General features: G+C 43.8%; 2 protein-coding genes across 6 annotated transcripts in view; one reads left to right on the top strand and one right to left on the bottom strand.

The window, feature by feature from the left end:
- The window catches only part of NEK1 (NIMA related kinase 1), a 227,791-nt gene extending 217,369 nt beyond the window's left edge, over positions 1-10,422 (bottom strand). Inside the window, exon 1 of the mRNA XM_061200799.1 lies at positions 10,045-10,422. The gene's annotated coding sequence lies outside the window, so the exon portion shown is untranslated. The remainder of the gene's footprint in view (positions 1-10,044) is intronic.
- Positions 10,423-10,979: 557 nt separating this feature from the next.
- The window catches only part of CLCN3 (chloride voltage-gated channel 3), a 92,199-nt gene continuing 82,748 nt past the window's right edge, over positions 10,980-20,430 (top strand). For 4 of the 5 annotated variants that reach the window (XR_009702110.1, XR_009702111.1, XM_061200788.1 and 1 more), the window contains exon 1: positions 10,980-11,403. The gene's annotated coding sequence lies outside the window, so the exon portion shown is untranslated. The remainder of the gene's footprint in view (positions 11,404-20,430) is intronic. The other variant, XM_061200786.1, reaches the window with a different exon arrangement.

The raw sequence follows: 20,430 nt of genomic DNA, 5'->3' as shown, positions 1-20,430 counted from the left end.
TAACACAATAATAGTAGAGGATTTAACACCCCACTTTCACCAATGAACAGATCATCCAAAATGAAAATAAATAAATGACACATTAAAAAAGATGGACTTAATTGATATTTACAGGACATTCCATCCAAAAACAACAGAATACACTTTCTTCTCAAGTGCTCATGGAACATTCTCCAGGATAGATCATATCTTGGGTCACAAATCAAGCTTTGGTAAATTTAAGAAAATTGAAATTGTATCACGTGTCTTTTCCGACCACAACGCTATGAGACTAGATATCAATTACAGGGGAAAAACTGTAAAAAAATACTAACACATGGAGGCTAAACAATATACTACTAAATAACCAAGAAATCAAAGAGGAAATCAAAAAATACCTAGAAACAAATGACAATGAAAACATGACGACCCAAAACCTATGGGATGCAGCAAAAGCAGTTCCAAGAGGGAAGTTTATAGCAATACAATAAGAAACAAGAAAAAGAAACAAGAAAACAAGAAAAATCTCAAATACACAACCTAACCTTACACCTAAAGCAATTAGAGAAATAAGAACAAAAAAACCCCAAAGTTAGCAGAAGGAAAGAAATCATAAAGATCAGATCAGAAATAAATGAAAAAGAAATGAAGGAAACAATAGCAAAGATCAATAAAACTAAAAGCTTGTTCTTTGAGAAGATAAAATTGATAAACCATTAGCCAGACTCATTAAGAAAAAAAGGGAAAAGACTCAAATCAACAGAATTAGAAATGAAAAATGTGAAGTAACAACTGAAAATGCAGAAATACAAAGGATCATGAGCGATTACTACAAGCAACTATATGCCAATAAAATGGACAACCTGGAAGAAATGGACAAATTCTTAGAAAAGCACAACCTTCCAAGACTGAAGCAGGAAGAAATGGAAAATATAAACAGACCAATCACAAGTAATGAAATTGAAACTGTGATTAAAAGTCTTCCAACAAACAAAAGCCCAGGCCCAGATGGCTTCACAGGTGAATTCTATCAAACATCTAGAGAAGAGCGAACATTTATCCTTCTCAAACTCTTCAAAAATATAGCAGAGGGAAGAATACTCCCAAACTCATTCTATGAGGCCACCATCACCCTGATACCAAAACCAGACAATGACGTCACAAAAAAGGAAAACTACAGGCCAATATCACTGATGAATATAGATGCAAAATCCTCAACAAAGTACTAGCAAACAGAATCCAAGAGCATATTAAAAGTGTCATACACAATGATCAAGTGGGGTTTATCCCAGGAATGCAAGAAATCTTCAATATACGCAAATCCATCAATGTGATACACCGTATTAACAAACTGAAGGATAAAAACCATATGATAATCTCAATAGATGAAGAAAAAGCTTTTGATAAAATTCAATACCCATTTATGATAAAAACCCTGCAGAAAGTAGGCACAGAGGGAACTTACGTCAACATAGTAAAGGCCACATATGACAAACCTGCAGCCAACATTGTTCTCAATGGTGAAAAATTGAAGCCATTTCCTCTAAGATCAGGAACAAGACAAGGTTGCCCACTCTCACCACTATTATTCAACATAGTTTTGGAAGTTTTAGCCACAGCAATCAGAGAAGAAAAAGAAATAAAAGGAATCCAAATCAGAAAAGAAGAAGTAAAGCTGGCACTGTTTGCAGATGACATGATACTATACATAGAGAATCCTAAAGATGCTACCAGAAAACTGCTAGGGCTGATCAATGAATTAAAGTAGCAGGATACAAAATTAATGCACAGAAATCTCTTGCATTCCCATACACTAATGATGAAAAATCTGAAAGAGAAATTAAGGAAACACTCCCATTTACCTTTGCTACAAAAAGAATAAAATACCTAGGAATAAACCTACCTAAGGAGACAAAAGACCTGTATGCAGAAAACTATAAGACACTGATGAAAAAAATTAAAGATGATACAAACAGATGGAGATATATACCATGTTCTTGGATTGGAAGAATCAACATTGTGAGAATGACTATACCACCCAAAGCAATCTACAGATTCAGTGCAATCCCTATCAAACTACCAATGGCATTTTTCACAGAACTAGAAGAAAAAATTTCACAATTTGTATGGAAACACAAAAGACCCCGAATAGCCAAAGCAATTTTGAGAAAGAAAAACGGAGCTGGAGGAATCAGGCTCCCTGACTTCAGACTATACTACAAAGCTACAGGAATCAAGACAGTATGGTACTGGCACAAAAACAGAAATATAGATCAATGGAACAGGATAGAAAGCCCAGAGATAAACCCACACACATATGGTCACCTTATCTTTGATAAAGGAGGCAAGAATATACAATGGAGAAAACACAGCCCTTCAATAAGTGGTTCTGGGAATACTGTACAGCTACATGTAAAAGAATGAATTTAGAACACTTCCTAACACCATACACAAAAACAAACTCAAAATGGATTAAAGACCTAATTGTAAGGCCAGACACTATAAAACTCTTAGAGGAAAACATAGGCAGAACACTCTATGACATAAATCACAGCAAGATCCTTTTTGACCCACCTTCTAGAGAAATGGAAATAAAAACAAAAATAAACAAACGGGACCTAATGAAACTTAAAAGCTCTTGCATAGCAAAGGAAACCAGAAACAAGACGAAAAGACAACCCTCAGAATGGGAGAAAATATTTGCCAGTGAAGCAACTGACAAAGGATTAATCTCCAAAATATACAAGCAGCTCATGCAGCTCAATATCAAAAAAACAAACAACCCCATCCAAAAATGGGCAGAAGACCTAAATAGACATTTCTCCAAAGAAGATATGCACATTGCCAACAAACACATGAAAGGATGCTCAACATCACTAATCATTAGAGAAATGCAAATCAAAACTACAATGAGGTATCACCTCACACCAGTCAGAATGGCCATCATCAAAAACTCTACAAACAATAAATGCTGGAGAGGGTGTGGAGAAAAGGGAACCCTCTTGCACTGTTGGTGGGAATGTAAATTGGTACGCCACTATGGGGAACAGCATGGAAGTTCCTTAAAAAACTAAAAATAGAACTACCATATGACCCAGCAATCCCACTACTGGGCATATACCCTGAGAAAACCATAATTCAAAAAGAGTCATGTACCACAATGTTCATTTCAGCTCTATTTACAATAGCCAGGACATGGAAGCAACCTAAGTGTCCATCGACAGATGAATGGATAAAGAAAATGTGGCACATATATACAATGGGATATTACTCAGCCATAAAAAGAAATGAAATTGAGTTATTTGTTGTGAGGTGGATGGATCTAGAGTCTGTCATACAGAGTGAAGTAAGTCAGAAAGAGAAAAACAAATACGTATGCTAACACATGTATTTGGAATCTAAAAAAAAAAAAAAGGTTCTGAAGAACCTAGGGGCAGGATAGGAATAAAGATGCAAACGTAGAGAATGGACTTGAGGACATGGGGAAGGGGAAGGGTAAGCTGGGACGAAGTGAGAGAGTGGCATGGACATATATACACTACCAAATGTAAAATAGATAGCTAGGGGGAAACAGCCGCATAACCTAGGGGCAGGATAGGAATAAAGACGCAGACGTAGAGAATGGACTTGAGGACATGGGGAAGGGGAAGGGTAAGCTGGGACGAAGTAAGAGAGTGGCATGGACATATATACACTACCAAATGTAAAATAGATAGCTAGGAGAAAACAGCCGCATAGCACAGGGAGATCAGCTCAGTGCTTTGTGACCACCTAGAGGGGTGGGATAGGGAGGTTGGGAGGGAGATGCAAGAGGGAGGGCATATGGGGATACAGGTATACGTATAGCTGATTCACTTTGTTATAAAGCAGAAACTAACACAATATTGTAAAGTAAGTACACTGCAATAAAGATGTTAAAAAATGTAATCAAGACTGCAAATGTATTCAATATAATTTCATGTTCTCCCTTAGGGAAAAAGGCAAAGGACAAGAAAAGGTCATTTTCAACTACTTCCCTGATGCTGGTGAAATCAGGAAGAAATCCTAGACTAGAACCACATCACTATTTTCCTAATAGAACTTCTCAATCCCTTTCCCTCCCTCTTGACAATGTGCATGAAACATAAGTGATAAAATCAACGTTCTTTTTCTGAAACAGCTCACAAATACATGAAGCAGATCTCCATGGCTTTGTTCATATCTCTGATTTTCTGCGGACCTGTTTTTTAATGTATTTCTAAAGTTGTTATTGGAAATAATCGTATCTCCAGGATTTTCTATTTCAGGGAAAACTTAGAGCAACTTGACTGAGGCCAGAGAGCAAGAATCTAGGAGAAACTGAAATCTGATTCCCAGTGCTCTTTTTCACTTCTTTTGCTACGTCTATAAAATAGCACATTACAAGCTGCCACTCCCAGAGTGACAGAAATGCTGGCAGAGAGGAATGGGTGCCACCATATGCACTCACTGGCGATGTCTACCATGTGTTCTCTGGATCTGCCGGGGCACCAGACCTGGATGGAATAAGCACACCCTTAGCACTGTGCGTTATTCTTCTTTTTCACTGTCCTTGAGAGCTTCAAGGTTTTGTTGGCTGGTTGGTGGAGGAGGAGTAAAGCTAGTACAAGTCTTGGTAGAGTTGTTGTTATTCGTGCTTCAGCTCAGTTCCAACCAGAAACTATGACTTAAAGTACAGGAGCCTGGCTTTATTCACATAACATAGTCTGCTGTGCCTCCAACTACTTCCTGTGTGCTGACAGCTTTTTATTTATTTTTAGTCATTGGTTTGGTTTGGGTTTTTCCAGTTTTATTGAAATACAGTTGATGTACAGCACTGCATAAGTTCAAGGGGTACAGCATAATGATTTGACACACATATATTGTGAAACAATTACCACAATGCTTAGTTAACATCCATCATCTGATATAGATACCAAAAAAAGGAAAAACATGTTTTTTCCCCTTGTGATGAGAACTCTTCGTATCTGGTCTCTGAACAATTTTCAAATATACCACATAATTTTCAAATATACCACACAGTTAACTATAGTGTTAACTATAGTTCCTCATGTTGGACGTTATAGCACAATACTGTGACTCTGACTATTGTCTGTTCTCAAATCTAGGCACCTCTCCCCCAATTTAGGCTACATATCTTCAGTGAGAGAAGAAAACATAGAATGTCTGTAAATCTCTTGTGAAAAATTCCACTTAGTTTAGAAAAGTTTTCGCTTCCCTTTCAACATTTTTCTAAGAAAGAACCTAAGAAACTTGTCCAGCAGTGTCCCAAGTAAAATAAGAGAAAACTGGGCTTGGATATGACCATGGTTCCGTGAATTCTACCACGATACCAGCAATGAAAGAGTCCCGAGAAGTCTGACTGCACTGTGGGCACCCCCATCACCACCTGGGCATCATACCAGTTCTGAAGCCCAGGACTGTGTTGTCTGAGAAAATTGAATTCTGTCCTGGGAGAAAAGAAATAAATAGGATAGAAAAAACTCATGTGTTAAGCACAGATAAGTAAGTTACTCAGCTGTGAGACATGGTGGACAGATGAGGTCAGTAGGGCATATACTGATACTTGGGAACAGAGATTGAAAAGGCTGGAAAGCCCAAGAGACGCCACATGTTCATGAGGCACTAAACATACAAGAGGCATCGAATATGCATCAAGCACCATATCTTCACGGCACACTAAATGTCCATGAGACACCCAACATTCACGGGTCTTAATCCTGCCACCCAGAGGTGACACTCTTACTGTGTCCCACGTGTCCTGTCCAAAAAGTGCTCAGCAGGTTAACTGGCAACCTGGGGCTGTGGCCAGGCCCTCTCGCTGTGCACCTCTCTGATAGAGCCAGAGTGCGTCGTTGGCTTAGGGCACCTTCCATTTCTGCACCCTCGCTCAAACCTCACCTCTGGTTCTACTTACCCTACCATCCACAGGAGGCTGATGTACCAAAAAGAGACAGGACATATGTACATTGCATGACCACAGGTTTTAATCTTTCCACCCCCCTTGTACCCTATCTAACTGTGTTGACTTTCTTTCTCCCTGGCTTCTCAGGGTGTGTTGGCTTTCTTTCCCTGACCTCTGGGATAGCTCGTCTGCTCGTGTATTTGGAGGGTACCATTGCACGGAGGTAACCTCCCACACAACACTAAGCAGGTAATCTCTGGGCATTACTCGGCCCTGTATATTAAAAAGAATTTAAAAGGAGTGAAAGTCTTTTGCCTGATATCCTACAATTTCCAACTCTTTGCACTCAGAAGTATACAAGGGAGAGTAGACTTTCCTGGCAACAAGGGAAAGGATCCCTAATTTTGGCAGGTCCTAAGATATGTCCTTAGAAGACTTTTGAATCTTTAGGCTTTTCAAATAAACCAGACACACAATTTTTGTAATATTCTGGGGCACAGTTTATTTTAATTGCAAGAAGCTGAATTTCTTGATCCTACAAAGGTCACCTGAGTGGCCCTCTGACTACCACACACGTTGGGTGACTAGGCCTCATGGTTCTGGGCTTAGATAGCAAGAACTTTGGGTGTGTTCTGCCTGTTTGTTTAAATGGCCTAGCCTGAGATTTGGAATTAAGGAAATCTGCTGTGTAAACTCCTATAATTTTATGCGAGGCCTAGCGACAGGGAAGGGCAAAGGGGGTTATGAAATAAAGTCACAGCGAGAAAAACCTGCTTTGTGAGCTGGTGCCGGTGCTGAGTCAGGAAATGAAGAGGCTGTCAGCCAGTGAAGCAGGTACAGGAGCTGGGAAAGCTGATGCTCTAGCCTATTAAGGCACAAAATCCTCTTGGGCGAGGGCAACACGAAGGGGACTTCCTTTTCTCAAAAACACAAAACCACCCCAAACCCAACTACTGCGCTCAGGGAAGAGAGGGGCACCCTCGCCACTGTGGAAGGCGGCTGTGTGTTGAGAACAGGCCCCCATCTTCCTTCCTCTCCCTGTGGACTGTTCCTCTGCCTGTCCCAGCCCTGGATTTCGGGAGTGTTGGGAGCAGGTAACTTGGCTCTTTAGTGTCACTGGTCCACAGACGAAGAGGAATTAGTGGATTACACCCAGGGGCCCCATCTTCACCTGACTTGGAAGAGCTTTTGGACACTGAACAGATGAGATTTAGATTTAGACGAGACCCTGGACTTCACGCAGATGCTGTACTGGCACGAGGCCCTCGCGAACGTTGGGAAGGGGTGAATGCACTTTACCTGTGAATCATTAGGGGCTGGAGGGGGGGCTCCTGCAGGCAGAATTCTGATGTGGCCCCGAGATTCCCAGGCCCTGGTGTACATGCCTGGTGTAACTGCCGCTCCTTGAGTGTGGGCTGGTCTGTAAATATGGTGGATTTCACTTCCACAATAACGTTATTAGTCAATTGACTTTGAGTTCATAAAATAATGAAATTATGATGGGTGGGCTTGACCTAATTACATAACCCTTCCTTCCCTTCAAAGAAGTCAAATTCAAGGGAAAGGAAGAGAAATTCTGCTGGCTTTGAAGAGGTAAGTTGCTACGTTGTGAGAGCCATATGGTTGGGACTTGAGACCGATCTCTAGGAGCCGAGAGTGATCTCTGGTTAACAGCTGGCGAGAAAGGAACAAAACAGCGGCCTCAGTCCTACAACAACAAGTAGAATCATGTCACTGGACCCTACTTAAAGACCTTTTATGTGACATGTTGTATGCAGCTATCAAAAAGGATGAGTTGAATCTAGAATGTTGATATTAATGCTTATAGAGTGCTATGTGCCTCAAAGATACAACAAAATACATATTTAGATCAGATATTCATTACTCTCTTGTGTTTTTACTGGAGGGCCCCCAAAGTGTACATAATCAAAAGCATTAGTGTGTGATACAGAGTTTGATACAATTTGGTAGGGAGGCAAAGAAGCTTCTCTTGCACACCCTGCTGTGCAACACTCGACAGCAAACTCTTCTCCAGCACTTACCCCACCTTCTCCCGGTTGACAGGGCTCCTTTCCCCCCCTTTCCTCTCTCCAAAGGAAAGCAGCCTCCTCTCCCTCCATGTGCTGCCCTGGACTCTAGGAACCAGCTGAGACCTATCTAGGGTCTCCTACCCTAAACACTTACCAGAAGGTTTGGCCAAGCCAAGCCAGTTATCTCTTAACAGGGCTACTGGTGAATAGTTTCCTCCATCATTTTACGTACGTAGTATCTTTGTACATGCCTAAAAAGTCCCTGGAAAGATATCCAAGACATACTTAATAGTATCTTTTTGTGGCTATCGGCACTAAGGTTGGTCAGGTTGTACAGGACGACATCAGCTTGCATTTCATACTTTCATACAAAGTACCACAAACTGGGGGTCTTAAAACAACAGAAATTTATTCTCACACAGTTCTGGAGGCCAGAAGTCTGAAATCAAGGTGTCAGCAGGGTTCTGCTCTCCTGAAGGGCTCTCGGGGAGAATACTTCCTTACTTCTTCCAGCTTCTGGTGCCCCCGGCGCTCCTTAGCTCTGGACAGCATCACTCCAGTCTCTGCCTCCATTTTCACATGCCATCTTCCTGTATGTCTGTCTTTGTGTCTCTTCTCTTCTGAGGACACTAGTCCTGTTGAATTAGGGCCCATCCTAATGACTTTCCTTGATCACATCTGTAAGACCCTACTTCCAAATAAAGCATGGGGTGGGGGGTGGTAGGGTCTTCTTTGGGGACAGTCAATCTACACAAGCCATGATTACTCTTACGATTAAAAGACAACTGTTCAACGTGCAACATTCTACAAGGCAACTTGTCTCTTTAAAACATCAGTGCTATGAAAAATGGGAGGGGCTGTTGAAGAATAAAAGAGATGTAAGAAACATAACCAAAATGCAACGTTTAAAACTTGTCTGGATCCTGGTTTGAAAAAAAAGTTTGCAAAAGATGTTTCATTGTTGTTGGCAAATGGCAAAATTTAAATATAGCCTGGTTATCAGATGATATGAGGGATTTATTGTTAACTTCCTAGCTGTGATATTGTGATCGTGTTGGAGAGGTGTTATTCTTAGGAGATGCATGTTGAAGTATCTTTGGGGAGAGTTTCATAATGTCTGCCTCCGACTGTCACAAGTTTCGGGGTAAAAAATTACACCCGAATACAGATGAAGCTAATACAGTAGGATTTTTGCATCTAGATGACTGATCCCGTCATGCCCATGATTAAAACATTTCCATGTTACATGCAGCTACTGTAAGTTGACGTTAGACTTTAAAAAAAAAAAATCTTATTTATTTATCTTTGGCTGCATTCGGTCTTCATTGCTGTGCGTGGGCTTTCTCTATTTGCGGTGAGCGGGGGTTACTCTTCGTTGCGGTGGCTTCTCTTGTTCCGGAGCACGGGCTCTAGGCGCGCGGGCTCAATAGTTGTGGCACGTGGGCTCAGTAGTTGTGGCTCACGGGCTCTAGAGCGCAGGCTCAGTAGTTGTGGCGCACGGGCTTAGTTGCTCTGCGGCATGTGGGATCTTCCCGGACTAGGGCTCGAACCCGTGTCCCTTGCATTGGCAGGCGGGTTCTTAACCACTGCGCCACCAGGGAAGCCCGACTTTAGACTTTTAAGACAGAAAATTTTAGAGTGTTTATCATATACCTTAAAGAAATGAAAAACCATATTTGAGTATGCAATAAACTCATTTCATACTCTCAGGTTTTTTGGGTTTGAAAATTTTCATAATAAAAATTGTGCAGGAAAAACTACTCAAACAACAACAACCACCACAACCGTTTCAACAACTCCCAGTTATCTGGGATAAAACACAAACTCTTCCATACAACTGCATCAACAACCCACCTCCTCATCCCCCTTCCACCTACATTCCAGTAACACCAAGGCACCATTCGCCTTCACACTTTTTCCTTTCCTTGCCACCAGGTGCTGTTGGACATCCCCCTCCGCCCCCCGCCCCCCCAGCTCCAGGTCAGAGGTCACCTGCGGGATTCAGGACGTCCCCACGCCGCAGAGCCCCGTCCTCTCATTCCACCAAGTGCTGTTGGACATCCCCCCCCGCCGCCCCCGCCCCCACCCCCCCAGTTCCAGGTCAGAGGTCACCTGCGGGATTCAGGACGTCCTCACGCCGCAGAGCCGCGTCCTGGACTGTCCTTTAGCGGCCCTCCCTGCTCTGGGACTCCGCACTGGCGCGCCTGAGGAGCTCCACAGGTGTTTGCCCAAAGGAAATCAACTCAGCTCTGCCATTCGAGTCTTCAGGTTACATGTTTTCTCCAAAATAGTCAATTAACAAGCATTATTTTTGAGAATTCGTAACGGCTAACCGGGTGCCGGCGCGGAGCCGGGTCCGCGCGTAAGCTCAGGCAGACCGGCTGCCCACGGAATCAACGCTCCCGCCACAGCAGCCCCGTCTCCGCGCTGCTGGACGCCGAGGTCCCGCCGGCGCCGAACCGGAACCCACGATCCGCCGGACGGCACGCAGTGCCTTTCGGGGAGAGCGGCCCGGTGCGGCCTCAGTCCTCTCGCGAGGTCACCATGAGGAGGACCCGACACTGCGAGGGGCGTGACCAACCACTTGGGAAAGGTCGCGCCCCCAGCCGGCCCCGCCCCAAGGCGCCACGGCCCCGCCCACTGCCTCGCACGGCCCTCCCACTACTCACACACGGCCCGCCCACTGCTCCCACCTGGTTCGTTCACTGCCCCACATGGCCTGCCCCCTGTTCCCACAAGGCCCGCCCACTGCTCCCCAGAGCCCGTCCCTGCCTCCACACGGTCAGACCCCTATTCCCACCTGGTTCTCCCACTGCTTCCCCAAGGCCCGCCCCTCGCCTCCACTAGGCCCGCCCACTGCTCCCACGCGGCCCGCCCCCTGCCGCCACAAGTCCCTCCCCCATCCTCCACAAGCCCCGCCCCTGCTTCCAAAGGTCCCGCCTACTGCCTCCACGCGTCCCGCCCCCTGTTCCCACACGGCCCAATGGGCGTCGACGCGGCTCCGACGGGCCGTTCACGGCTACGCGGTGACGTCAGGCGCCGACGCACCTGTCGGCCCTGCTAACGCCGCTCCTGTCGGCTTCCCGGGGTCGGTGGGTCGGGCGGGACGGTCCCGAGCCGCAGCCCTTCCTGCGGTCCCGTCGCCCGCGGCCGGAGTCGGGCCGAGCGCCGAGGAGGGGTGCTGGTGGCCGGCCGCTCCAGTTCCTCCCCGAGTTGGAGCATGGCTGCAGCTGCGGTCCCTCCAGAGGGAGGTGAGCTCGGAGGCGGTCGTGTTTGATTCGGGGCAGCAGCGGGTCGAGTCCAGGGCCCCGGAGCCGGCGGCTCCAACTTGATGCGGCTCCCGCCCGGCTGAGCCCGTGGGTCGCGGTCGCGGTCGCGGTGGGGCTGGCCGCGCCGGCCGCCCTCAGATGCGGAGCCCGCCGGCGGCGCAGGACGCGGCCCCGGGGCTGCTGTCTGCCTCTGAGCGGCTAGGTGAGTGGCGGCGGCGGCGGCGGCGGCGGCAGGGGGTCGGGGGCCGTGGCGTCCGCGGGGCAGGGGCGGGCCGCTCGCCTCTCCGTCCTGGGACGCTGACCCTGCCCGCAGCAGGTGTGGCCCGCGGGCGTTCTCTGAGCTTTCACCTGCTTCCTTCGGGAACCGCCGAAAGACCTTTGAGCAGAATGGACGTAGGTGCCAGGAAGAGATTGTGGGTTTTACTTTTGCGAAATGTGCCCAAATATAAAGTTCAGTGTCTCTTTCTTTAGATTTATGTGTATATCAAGACATAGTTTGTGTGTATATGTAACATTTGTGTTTTGTTCTTAGACTTGGACCGGAAACCACCTTAGACTCAGAAATCGATTTTGTATATAATGTGCTTTATTAGTATAGCATTTCAAAACCGGAGCACCTAGAAGATAATTACACATACTTTATGCATATTAGAGGCCGAGATTTGTGTTTCCTTTGGAAGAAAAAAAAATTTTTTTTTTTTTAAATAAGAAATGAATCAACAGTGACCGTACCATTTTTTCTCTTCGGTAATTCAGAAGTTCAGTTCTGCAAACTGTAAACTTTTTTGAGTTTACAGCATGCAGTTCAGTTACAGCAGCATCACTGTGGTTTATGTCTTTGTTGAATCTTTCCAGAAATGCTTTTCTTTTCATCTCTCAAGAGTTAATTTAGAAGAATCTTTTCTTGATGAGGTCGGCATGGAAATAATTTAACAGATGTCAGTCAATTTTACTTCTGTGAGTCACTGGAAAATACTGTCTGTGTAGCACAGGAGTACACAGAGAAGTTAAAATGCTCGTGTATAGGTTGTTGATTTCATCTTAAAAGGTGCTGTTGCTGATTTTCTTGTTACAGGCTGTGGCTTAAAAACCAGGTGTGTGCCCTGCAGGTATTTACTCAGGTTAAGCCAGCTTTTATGACCTCTGGTTAATAGGAACAGCCACTGTTGGAAGAACCCATGGCAGATTGCAGCTCTGCCACACCTAACTCCCCACACTCTTCAAGGACTGAATCTTTGTTTGAAAAACAAGTCACATTATTTTAAGAGGGCAATATGAATGTATAGTACCTACAACTTTAGTTGGAACTTGTGTTTTAGCATGTGTTTTCAATCATACATAGCTCATTAGGAATGCCAATATTTAACCCGGTTTTGGATATATAGAGTTTAGGGGAAGGATTTGCTGAGGTTAGGATTTTATGTTAGCGAATTGGCTGTTTTCCAGGTCATGTTGGTGATAGGCTTTCCATTTCCTGTTGTGACATGTTGGTAATAATTTTCAGATGGCTCAGGAAGCCAGATTTGATCTCTGTGGTGGGTCAGATATCAAAGCAGTATCCTGTGAGGTTTGGCCACTATCACTGCTTTGTAGAACTTTAATCTTAGTTTCTAGTCCAACTTTTCAGCAGGGATCTAAAATATGATAAGTGTTAATATTTATTGAGTGAATTCTGTGGTTCAGGATCTTTCCTAAGTGGTTTTGTGGATTATCTCAGTTCTCACGCCAACCCCTTGAAGTAGGTACTTTCATTTTTCCCGTTATAGACCTGTGGAAACTGAGGCATAGAGGATTTAATTAATTTGCCCAAGGTCTCAGTCAGTGTCAGAACTGAGACTGACGCCTGGCAGTGTGATTTCAGAGCTCTTGCTCTCAGTGGCTGCACTTCATTGCCAGCAAGACTCAACAAAATGCTGGAAGAAAAGATGGGGTGAGAGAGATGGCACCACAGGCCCATTTATTCTTCAGTTATAAAAATAATGTAAAATTACAGAAACTCTGGAAAATTTTTTTTTTTAATCCTCATGCCAGTACTCTAATAAACTCCTTTCTTGTGTTTTTTAATTATGCACTTTCACATGTGTATATAAACATTGTAGCTATGATACATTTTGATTCTTAAAGATCAGTGTTCTTTGGTTAAGTATAAAATGAAAGATGAACCCACGTGGGGAAACTGCCCATTTGCATTGCTGAAATATAGAGAGATTTGATCTGCAACTTTGATTGGAACCACGTCAGGTAAATACATTTCTTGCCCTCATGGGAAGTAGTTGAACAGTTTCTGTCTTTTAAAGTCATGGAAATTATTTAGTTTTCAAAGTCTAAGTCTTCCACAGCATCTTTTTGTTGGATTGTTTACCTTTTTACTTGTTATAGTCTGACTTTTATATTTGTGTGTGTGTTTTTCCTTTTAAAATCATCTAGCAGTTATCTTTTGACTGGATCTGAAAATATTTATGAATCTGGGAAATTTTCTTCAGAATAGAAAGCCACTTTCTTTAGCAGGTTATCCATTTAATACTTTTTTGAAGAGAAATATCTAAGGTGCAGCGATTTGGACATGCAGCTAACTTAATGGACAGTAGGATAAAATATCAAGAAATATTACTTTGGGGAGAAATCAGTTTCATTATTGTCATCTCTTGTAAGTACTGACAATTTGTATTAGGGTAAATTCTTTTTTAATATGGTGATGTTCTGATCTAAGTTTCATGATGTTGTAATGGGTAGAGGGGTCATTCCCTGATAAAATAAATTTGAGAAACTTTTAATAAATTTTGTTTATGAAGTTAATGTTTACTACAGGTTTTCTCAAGAACCTTTCTTATGCTGTTAGCCATTACAATTCTAGATAGGGTATGTTTTATTACCCAAACTTATCTGACCACGAAACCTTGTACTGGACTTGTGTTCTCTGCACACACTCACTCATCTCCACATGTCTTTGTCACCTTCTTGGCTCCATGGCTTGATTCACGCCAATGCTTCAATGTTGCTTCAATGAACTAACCTCTTCTCCCACCTCTGCCCCATAAAATCCCACTTGCCTTTTTTTTGGCCACACCGTGCCTTGCAGGATCTTAATTCCCCTCCCAGAGTTTGAACCTGGACCCCTGGCAGTGAAAGCACAAGTCCTAACCACTGGACCGCCAGAGAATCCCTCCCACTTACCTTTTAAGGTCCAATTCAAGTGTGTCTCTTCCAAAGAAGTCTTCTCATCATCAATTACAGATGGATGCGATCTTTTCCCCGAGCTCTTATGACAATTTTAGTGTCTTCTGTGACATCTGTCATGCGTTGCCTTTCATTATATGGATATATAGTAATTTATAGGAAAACATTACCATATCCTTTTTGAGGACAGTATATTATGTAATTTATGCTGAAGTTTATTGAAATCTGTAAGGCCTATACAAATATGATGCCATTAATCAATAAAAATTTTATCTGTATTTTTTACAGTTTCTGGTACACGAGTAGCCATTTTACAAACTTTAGTAGATGTGTAAGTGATCACGTTGAAATTCATTGTCACGTTTTAATCTTTGACAAGTCTTTCGCACGTCTAGTTCTTGAAATATTTACATGAGAAAGCTCCTTACTTCCAAGTGGCTAGATCAGTCAGAGTTCCACCTCCCTGCAGTCATTGCTGTTGAGACTTTTTGTTTGTTTTTTAATTTTTGGCTGTGTTGGGTCTTCGTTGCAGTGTGCGGGCTTCTCATTGCGGTGGCGTCTCTTGTTGCGGAGCATGGGCTCTAGGCACTCGGGCTTCAGTAGTTGTGGCATGCAGGCTCAGTAGTTGTGGCATGCAGGCTCAGTAGTTGTGTCTCGCGGGCTCTAGAGCACAGGCTCAGTAGTTGTGGTGCACGGGCTTAGTTGCTCCACGGCATGTGGGATCTTCCCAGACCAGGGATTGAACCCGTGTTCCCTGCATTGGCAGGCAGATTCCTAACCACTGTGCCACCAGGGAAGCCCTGCTCTTGAGACTTTTGTTCGTCTCTCTGGCTGCTGACATTTGGGATTTTCTTTTCTTCTTTCTCTGGGGTTGATTGTGCCTGCTGTTGTGTCAGATAGCTGACTGACACGCCTTTGAAACTTAGCCATGGTCCTCAGCCCTACCCAGTCCCCTTGATGAGAGGGCAAAACCTTGTTGGAAGCTATGAAGAAGCAGCGTACCTCCCTCAGGCTCTGGGTTCCAGGTCTCCCTCGTTCTGCTCCCCACCCCCCAGCTCTGGTGCTGAACTGCTCCGTGTGTGCAGTTCGGGGGCTAGACTGGTGCACTCAGGGTCGCCATCCCCTCACTGTAGTCTGGCCTGGAATAGGACTAAAGCCTGGGTGTGTAATCCTGCCGTTGGAAAGAACGCTCTGGTTCTGAGTCCTGCAAGCTGCTGGAGACTGCACTTTGTTTCTTCCAGCTGTTTTGAATCAGTCAAGTCAGAAACCGAGCAGATACCTTAGATTTCTCCTTCACGTTCCTCGCATTTTGTTAGCTACCATGGCCTCTTAACTGTCCCTCGTAGCCCTTCCTGCTCCTTCATGTGGCCGTGACTCAGTTCGGTGATGACCTCACTGTGCTGTGTCCAGGGCTCTTCAAGGTCTCCTGGAGTCCTCCCCGGATCACTCTTGCCCTTCTCCTCTGCCTTCCATGCTGCTGCTGCTGTTGGCTTGTTAAACTTTGTATCTGATCAGGTGATTTCTCTTTTAAACCTCTTAATGGTTTCCCACGTGTTGTCACAAGTAAGTTCCTCAGCAGGACCTAGGAGCGCCTGCCTTTCTCTGGCGTCCGTCCACCTCCCTGGCTACTCTCCAGCCCCTACCTCTTCCATAAGCTACCCGAGCAGGCTTTATTATGCTGCTGTGTTTTTGCACGTACTTTTTTCTTTTCCTTTATTGACTTGGCACCTCATAGTTGGCCTAGTTAACGCATCCTAATCCTTCAGTACTCGTTTCCTCTTTCAGTGTTTGCAGACTTTCCCAGGCAGCAGCTTGTTCCTGCTCAGTGTCATCATGTACCTTGTGCAGACTTCTCCTGTGGCACTTCTCACACCATATGCCGTTGTTTGTCTGTCTTTCACCTTCACTGCCTTGGGAATAGGGACCGTTTCTTACGCATCATCCCAGCACATGCTGGGTGCTCAGCAGATGGTTGTTAAATACATTAATCAGTGACTCTCAAAACTGACTTTGGCTACTAGGTAGATGGTGATCCTGTAAACTGAGATAGGGAGAGGGGGAGGACAAATATGTATTTGGGGCTTAGGTCTTGTTGAATTCGAGTTCCCATGCAGCATCCAAGTACAGATGTATCAGTCATTCGTTAGGCATTTGTTATTCATTCATACTGTAGATATTAATTGACCCAGCAAGATTCTGTAGATATAGACCAGACTATTCTAAAATTTATATGGAAAGGCAAAGGAACTAGAATAACCAAAACAATTTTGAAAAATAAGAACCAAGTGTGAGAAATCAATCTATCCAATTTCAAGAGCTCGGGTAGTCAATACGGTCCTTACTGCTGTAGGTATAGACACACAGATCAACGAAACAGAACAGAGAAGTCTGAAATAGACTCACACAAATATGCCTCACTAATTTTTGACAGAGACCCCCAAACAATTCAGTGGAAGGAAGATAACTTTTTTGGCAGATGGCATTGGAGCAGTTGGATATCCATACGTCCAAAAACAAAAACAAACTTCAGCCTGTGTCTTACAGCTTATACGAAGATTCACTCAACATGGACCACAGACTTAAATGTAACATGTAAAACTATAAACATTTTAGGAAAACACTTAGGAGGAAATCTTTGGTAGGTAAATTTCCTAGAGTTGACGCCTTAAGGGAAATACTGACAAGTTGAACTTCATCAAAATTACTTTTGCTCTGTGATAGACCCTATCAAAAGGAAGAAAACCAAGCTACAGAGTGGGAGAAAATATTTGCAAGCAACATACCTGACAAAGGACTAGTATCTAGAATATATATTCTAAAATATGAAACTCGGAAGTAAAACAATCCAGTTAGAAGATCGGCAAAAGACATGAACAGTCATTTCACTGAGGAGGACGTGCAGGTAGCAAGTAAGCACATAAAAATATGTTCAACGTCATCAGCCGTTAGGGAAATACAAATGAAAAGAACAGTGAGATACCACTACACACCTATCAGAATGGCTAAAAAAAAAAAAAGAAAAAAAAAAAAACCGACACCACCAAGTGCTGGTAAGGATGTGGAGAAAAAGGCTCACCCATACATTGTTGGTAGGGCTGTAAAATTGGGATGTTAAATTGGCAGTTTCTTTAAAAGCCAGCCATGCAGTTACCATATGGCCCAGCTGTTGCACTCCTTGGCTTTTATCCCAGAGAAATGAAGCCTTAAGTTCACAAAAAATCTGTACGTGGATATTTATAGTGGCTTTGCTTATAACAGCCCAAACCTAGAAAAGAGCCAGATAATTCTTCCACAAGTGAATGGTTAAACAAACATATGTGGTGTGTCCATATCGTGGAGCACTATTTAGCAACGAAGAGGGAAGAACTGTTGACACACACAACCCCTGGATGGCTCTCCAGAGAGTCATGCTGAGTGCAGAGAGCTAATCCCCGAAGTCGTCGACTGTACGATTCCATTTATACAACGTTGTTGAAGTGGAAGAGTTTTAGAAATAGAAAGCAGATTATGGGTTGCCAGGAGTTAAGGAAGGGGGGCGGGGGACTGGAAGAAAGTGGGTGAGGCTGTAAAGGGCAGCACGAGGGGTCCTTGTGATGGAAAGTTCAGTGTCAGTCAGTGTCAATATCATGATTGTGCAAGAAGTTACCATTGGAAGAAACTGAGTAAAGGGTACATAGGAGCTCTCTGTATTATTTATTACAACCACATGTGAAATCACAATATCTCGAAATAAAAAGTTTAATTTAAAAAAGTGAACCCCTCGTAGGTGCGTGGTACTGTGCTAAACATTGCAGAGTTCAGTACAGATGGGCACAGCCAGGCCTCATGCCACTCTCCGGAGGGGAGGACTTATCACGTGAATCGGGGTGACGTTACACCTGGGCTAAGTGCTGTCAAGGAGAGGTGTGAGAACTCACAGTGAGAATTTGACCTGGTCAGGGAAGCCTGGCCCGGGTAGGAGGTAGGTTAGGAAGGCTTTCCTTATAGCTGCATGACTTTGGGCCAGTTACTGCAACTCTTTGTGCCTCAGTTTCCTCATCTGTTAAATGAGGATGGTAATAGCACCTAAGATTCATGGTTGTGGTTGTACTTAGTACCAATCTTAAATGAGTTAACTTGTAATGTGCTTAGGATGGTGCCTGACATATAGTAAACTCTGCTTGAGAGGTTATTTTATAATTAATTAATTAGTTTTTATTTTTGGCTGCGTTGGGTCTTTGTTGCTGCGCGCGGGCTTTCTCTAGTTGTGGCGAGCGGGGGCTACTCTTCGTTGCGGTGCGCGGGCTTCTCGTTGTGGTGGCTTCTCTTGTTGCGGAGCATGGACTCTAGGCGCTCAGACTTCAGTAGTTGTGGCACGTGGGCTCTAGAGCACAGGCTCAGTAGCTGCGGCGCACAGGCTTAGTTGCTCCGTGGCATGTGGTATCTTCCTGGACCAGGGCACAGACCTGTGTCCCCTGCATTGGCACACGGATTCTTAACCACTGCACCACCAGGGAAGTCCCTGCTTGAAAGTTTGTTAACTGAATGAAGGGATGCTTGAGGTGAGAGCTGAAGAATGCCTCGGAGCATTACCTAGATGAGGAGGTGAGGGTCTGTTCCAGGCTCAGGGAGCAGCTAAGCCTAGGGCAGGAGCTGGGGCCGGCCTGGTGGGGCTGAGAGGGAGATGTGCACCCCAGGAGAGGCAGCAGAGGCCGGGCTGCACGGGCTTCGTGCGCTGTGTGGAAGAGTTTGTCTTCTGCTAAGTATGGTGAGAAGTGATTAAGACCTAAATCCATGGCATGCGTAGAGATGACCCATCAGACCTGCTTTTAGAAAAGACCATGCTGGCTGCGGTGTGATCAGATGACAAGAGGTCAGGGTGACTGTACATAGATCATTTGGGAACTCACTGCAGTGCACCAGGCCTTCTCCCTAGAGATTTTCACGGGTTAGCTCTACTCTTCCTAGCTCTGCAAGAATATATTTGCAAGCCGCTGTGTCTATTATAATGTTTTGTAATGGTTTTAAATATATTTCTGACAATTTAAAAGGAAAAAAATGACTTTGTAGTATTGTTTTCATTTTTTATATGGCAAATTTCAGCTGCTATATCATGGTTTAAATAGCCTTTTGTAGTCAAGCCTGGGAATCGAGTTTGAAACCTGAAGTGATTTAACACTGGTGTCCAGATTCCTTCTGTGTATTTCTTTTATGCTACCATAGAATCTTGACTATTTTATAGCAGTGCTGTGCAATAAAAACATTTCTGCTGCAAATTCAAGACACATATGAAATTTTCAATTTCTTAGTGTACACATTAAAAAGGTAAAAAGGAAATGGTGAGATTAATTTTAATAATATATTTCATTAAACCCAGTATATCTAAAGTGTTATTTCAGCATGGAATCAATATGAAATTTTTAATGAAATATTTGACATTCTTTTTTGTCATGAAGTCCGACAAGTCCAGTAGGTATTTCTCCTTAGAGCCGTGTTTCAGGACTAGTGGCCGCTGATCAGACAGTTCAGCTCTACAGGTTTCTGGGTTAATAAGAATAGTTTTTTCAAAGTTATTGAATTTATAAAAATAGGAACCCATGCAGGCCTGAGTTTAATAAACCTTTGGAACAGAGTTGGCTGCTCTTGTTATAAGGAAAGGTATGGAGTCTAGATATCGCAGAGGTGTTCGTGAAATGAAGTTTTTAAACATTTTGAAAGGGTTAAGTTAGCAGTTATCACTAGTGGTTTTTGAGGACTTTCAGGGATAAAATGTAGGAGCTATGTTGGAACTTGCTGATTGAGGGCCTAGGACACAGACAGTTTTATTTTAGAGTGATTTCTCAATGCTGTATAGCCTCTAGCGAATTAACGTTCATTGACGTATGTTATCACGTGTATTAAGCGCTTCTAGTGTGACCGTCATGTAAAGAAGTGAAGAATAGAATGTTTGTGTCCTTTGCAAAATCTTAGCATATGTGCTTTGCTACATCAAAATTAAAATGACTCTTGAACTATTAATCCTTATTTTCTTTTAAAAGCCTTTTAGTTATTTACTCAAGAGCCACAATATTGA

Source organism: Eubalaena glacialis, chromosome 9 (genome assembly GCF_028564815.1).
Source record: "Eubalaena glacialis isolate mEubGla1 chromosome 9, mEubGla1.1.hap2.+ XY, whole genome shotgun sequence".
In the NCBI taxonomy this organism is placed as follows: Eukaryota; Metazoa; Chordata; class Mammalia; order Artiodactyla; family Balaenidae; genus Eubalaena; species Eubalaena glacialis.
Note: the sequence above shows the minus strand (reverse complement) of the source record. Positions and strands in the feature narration are given on the sequence as shown.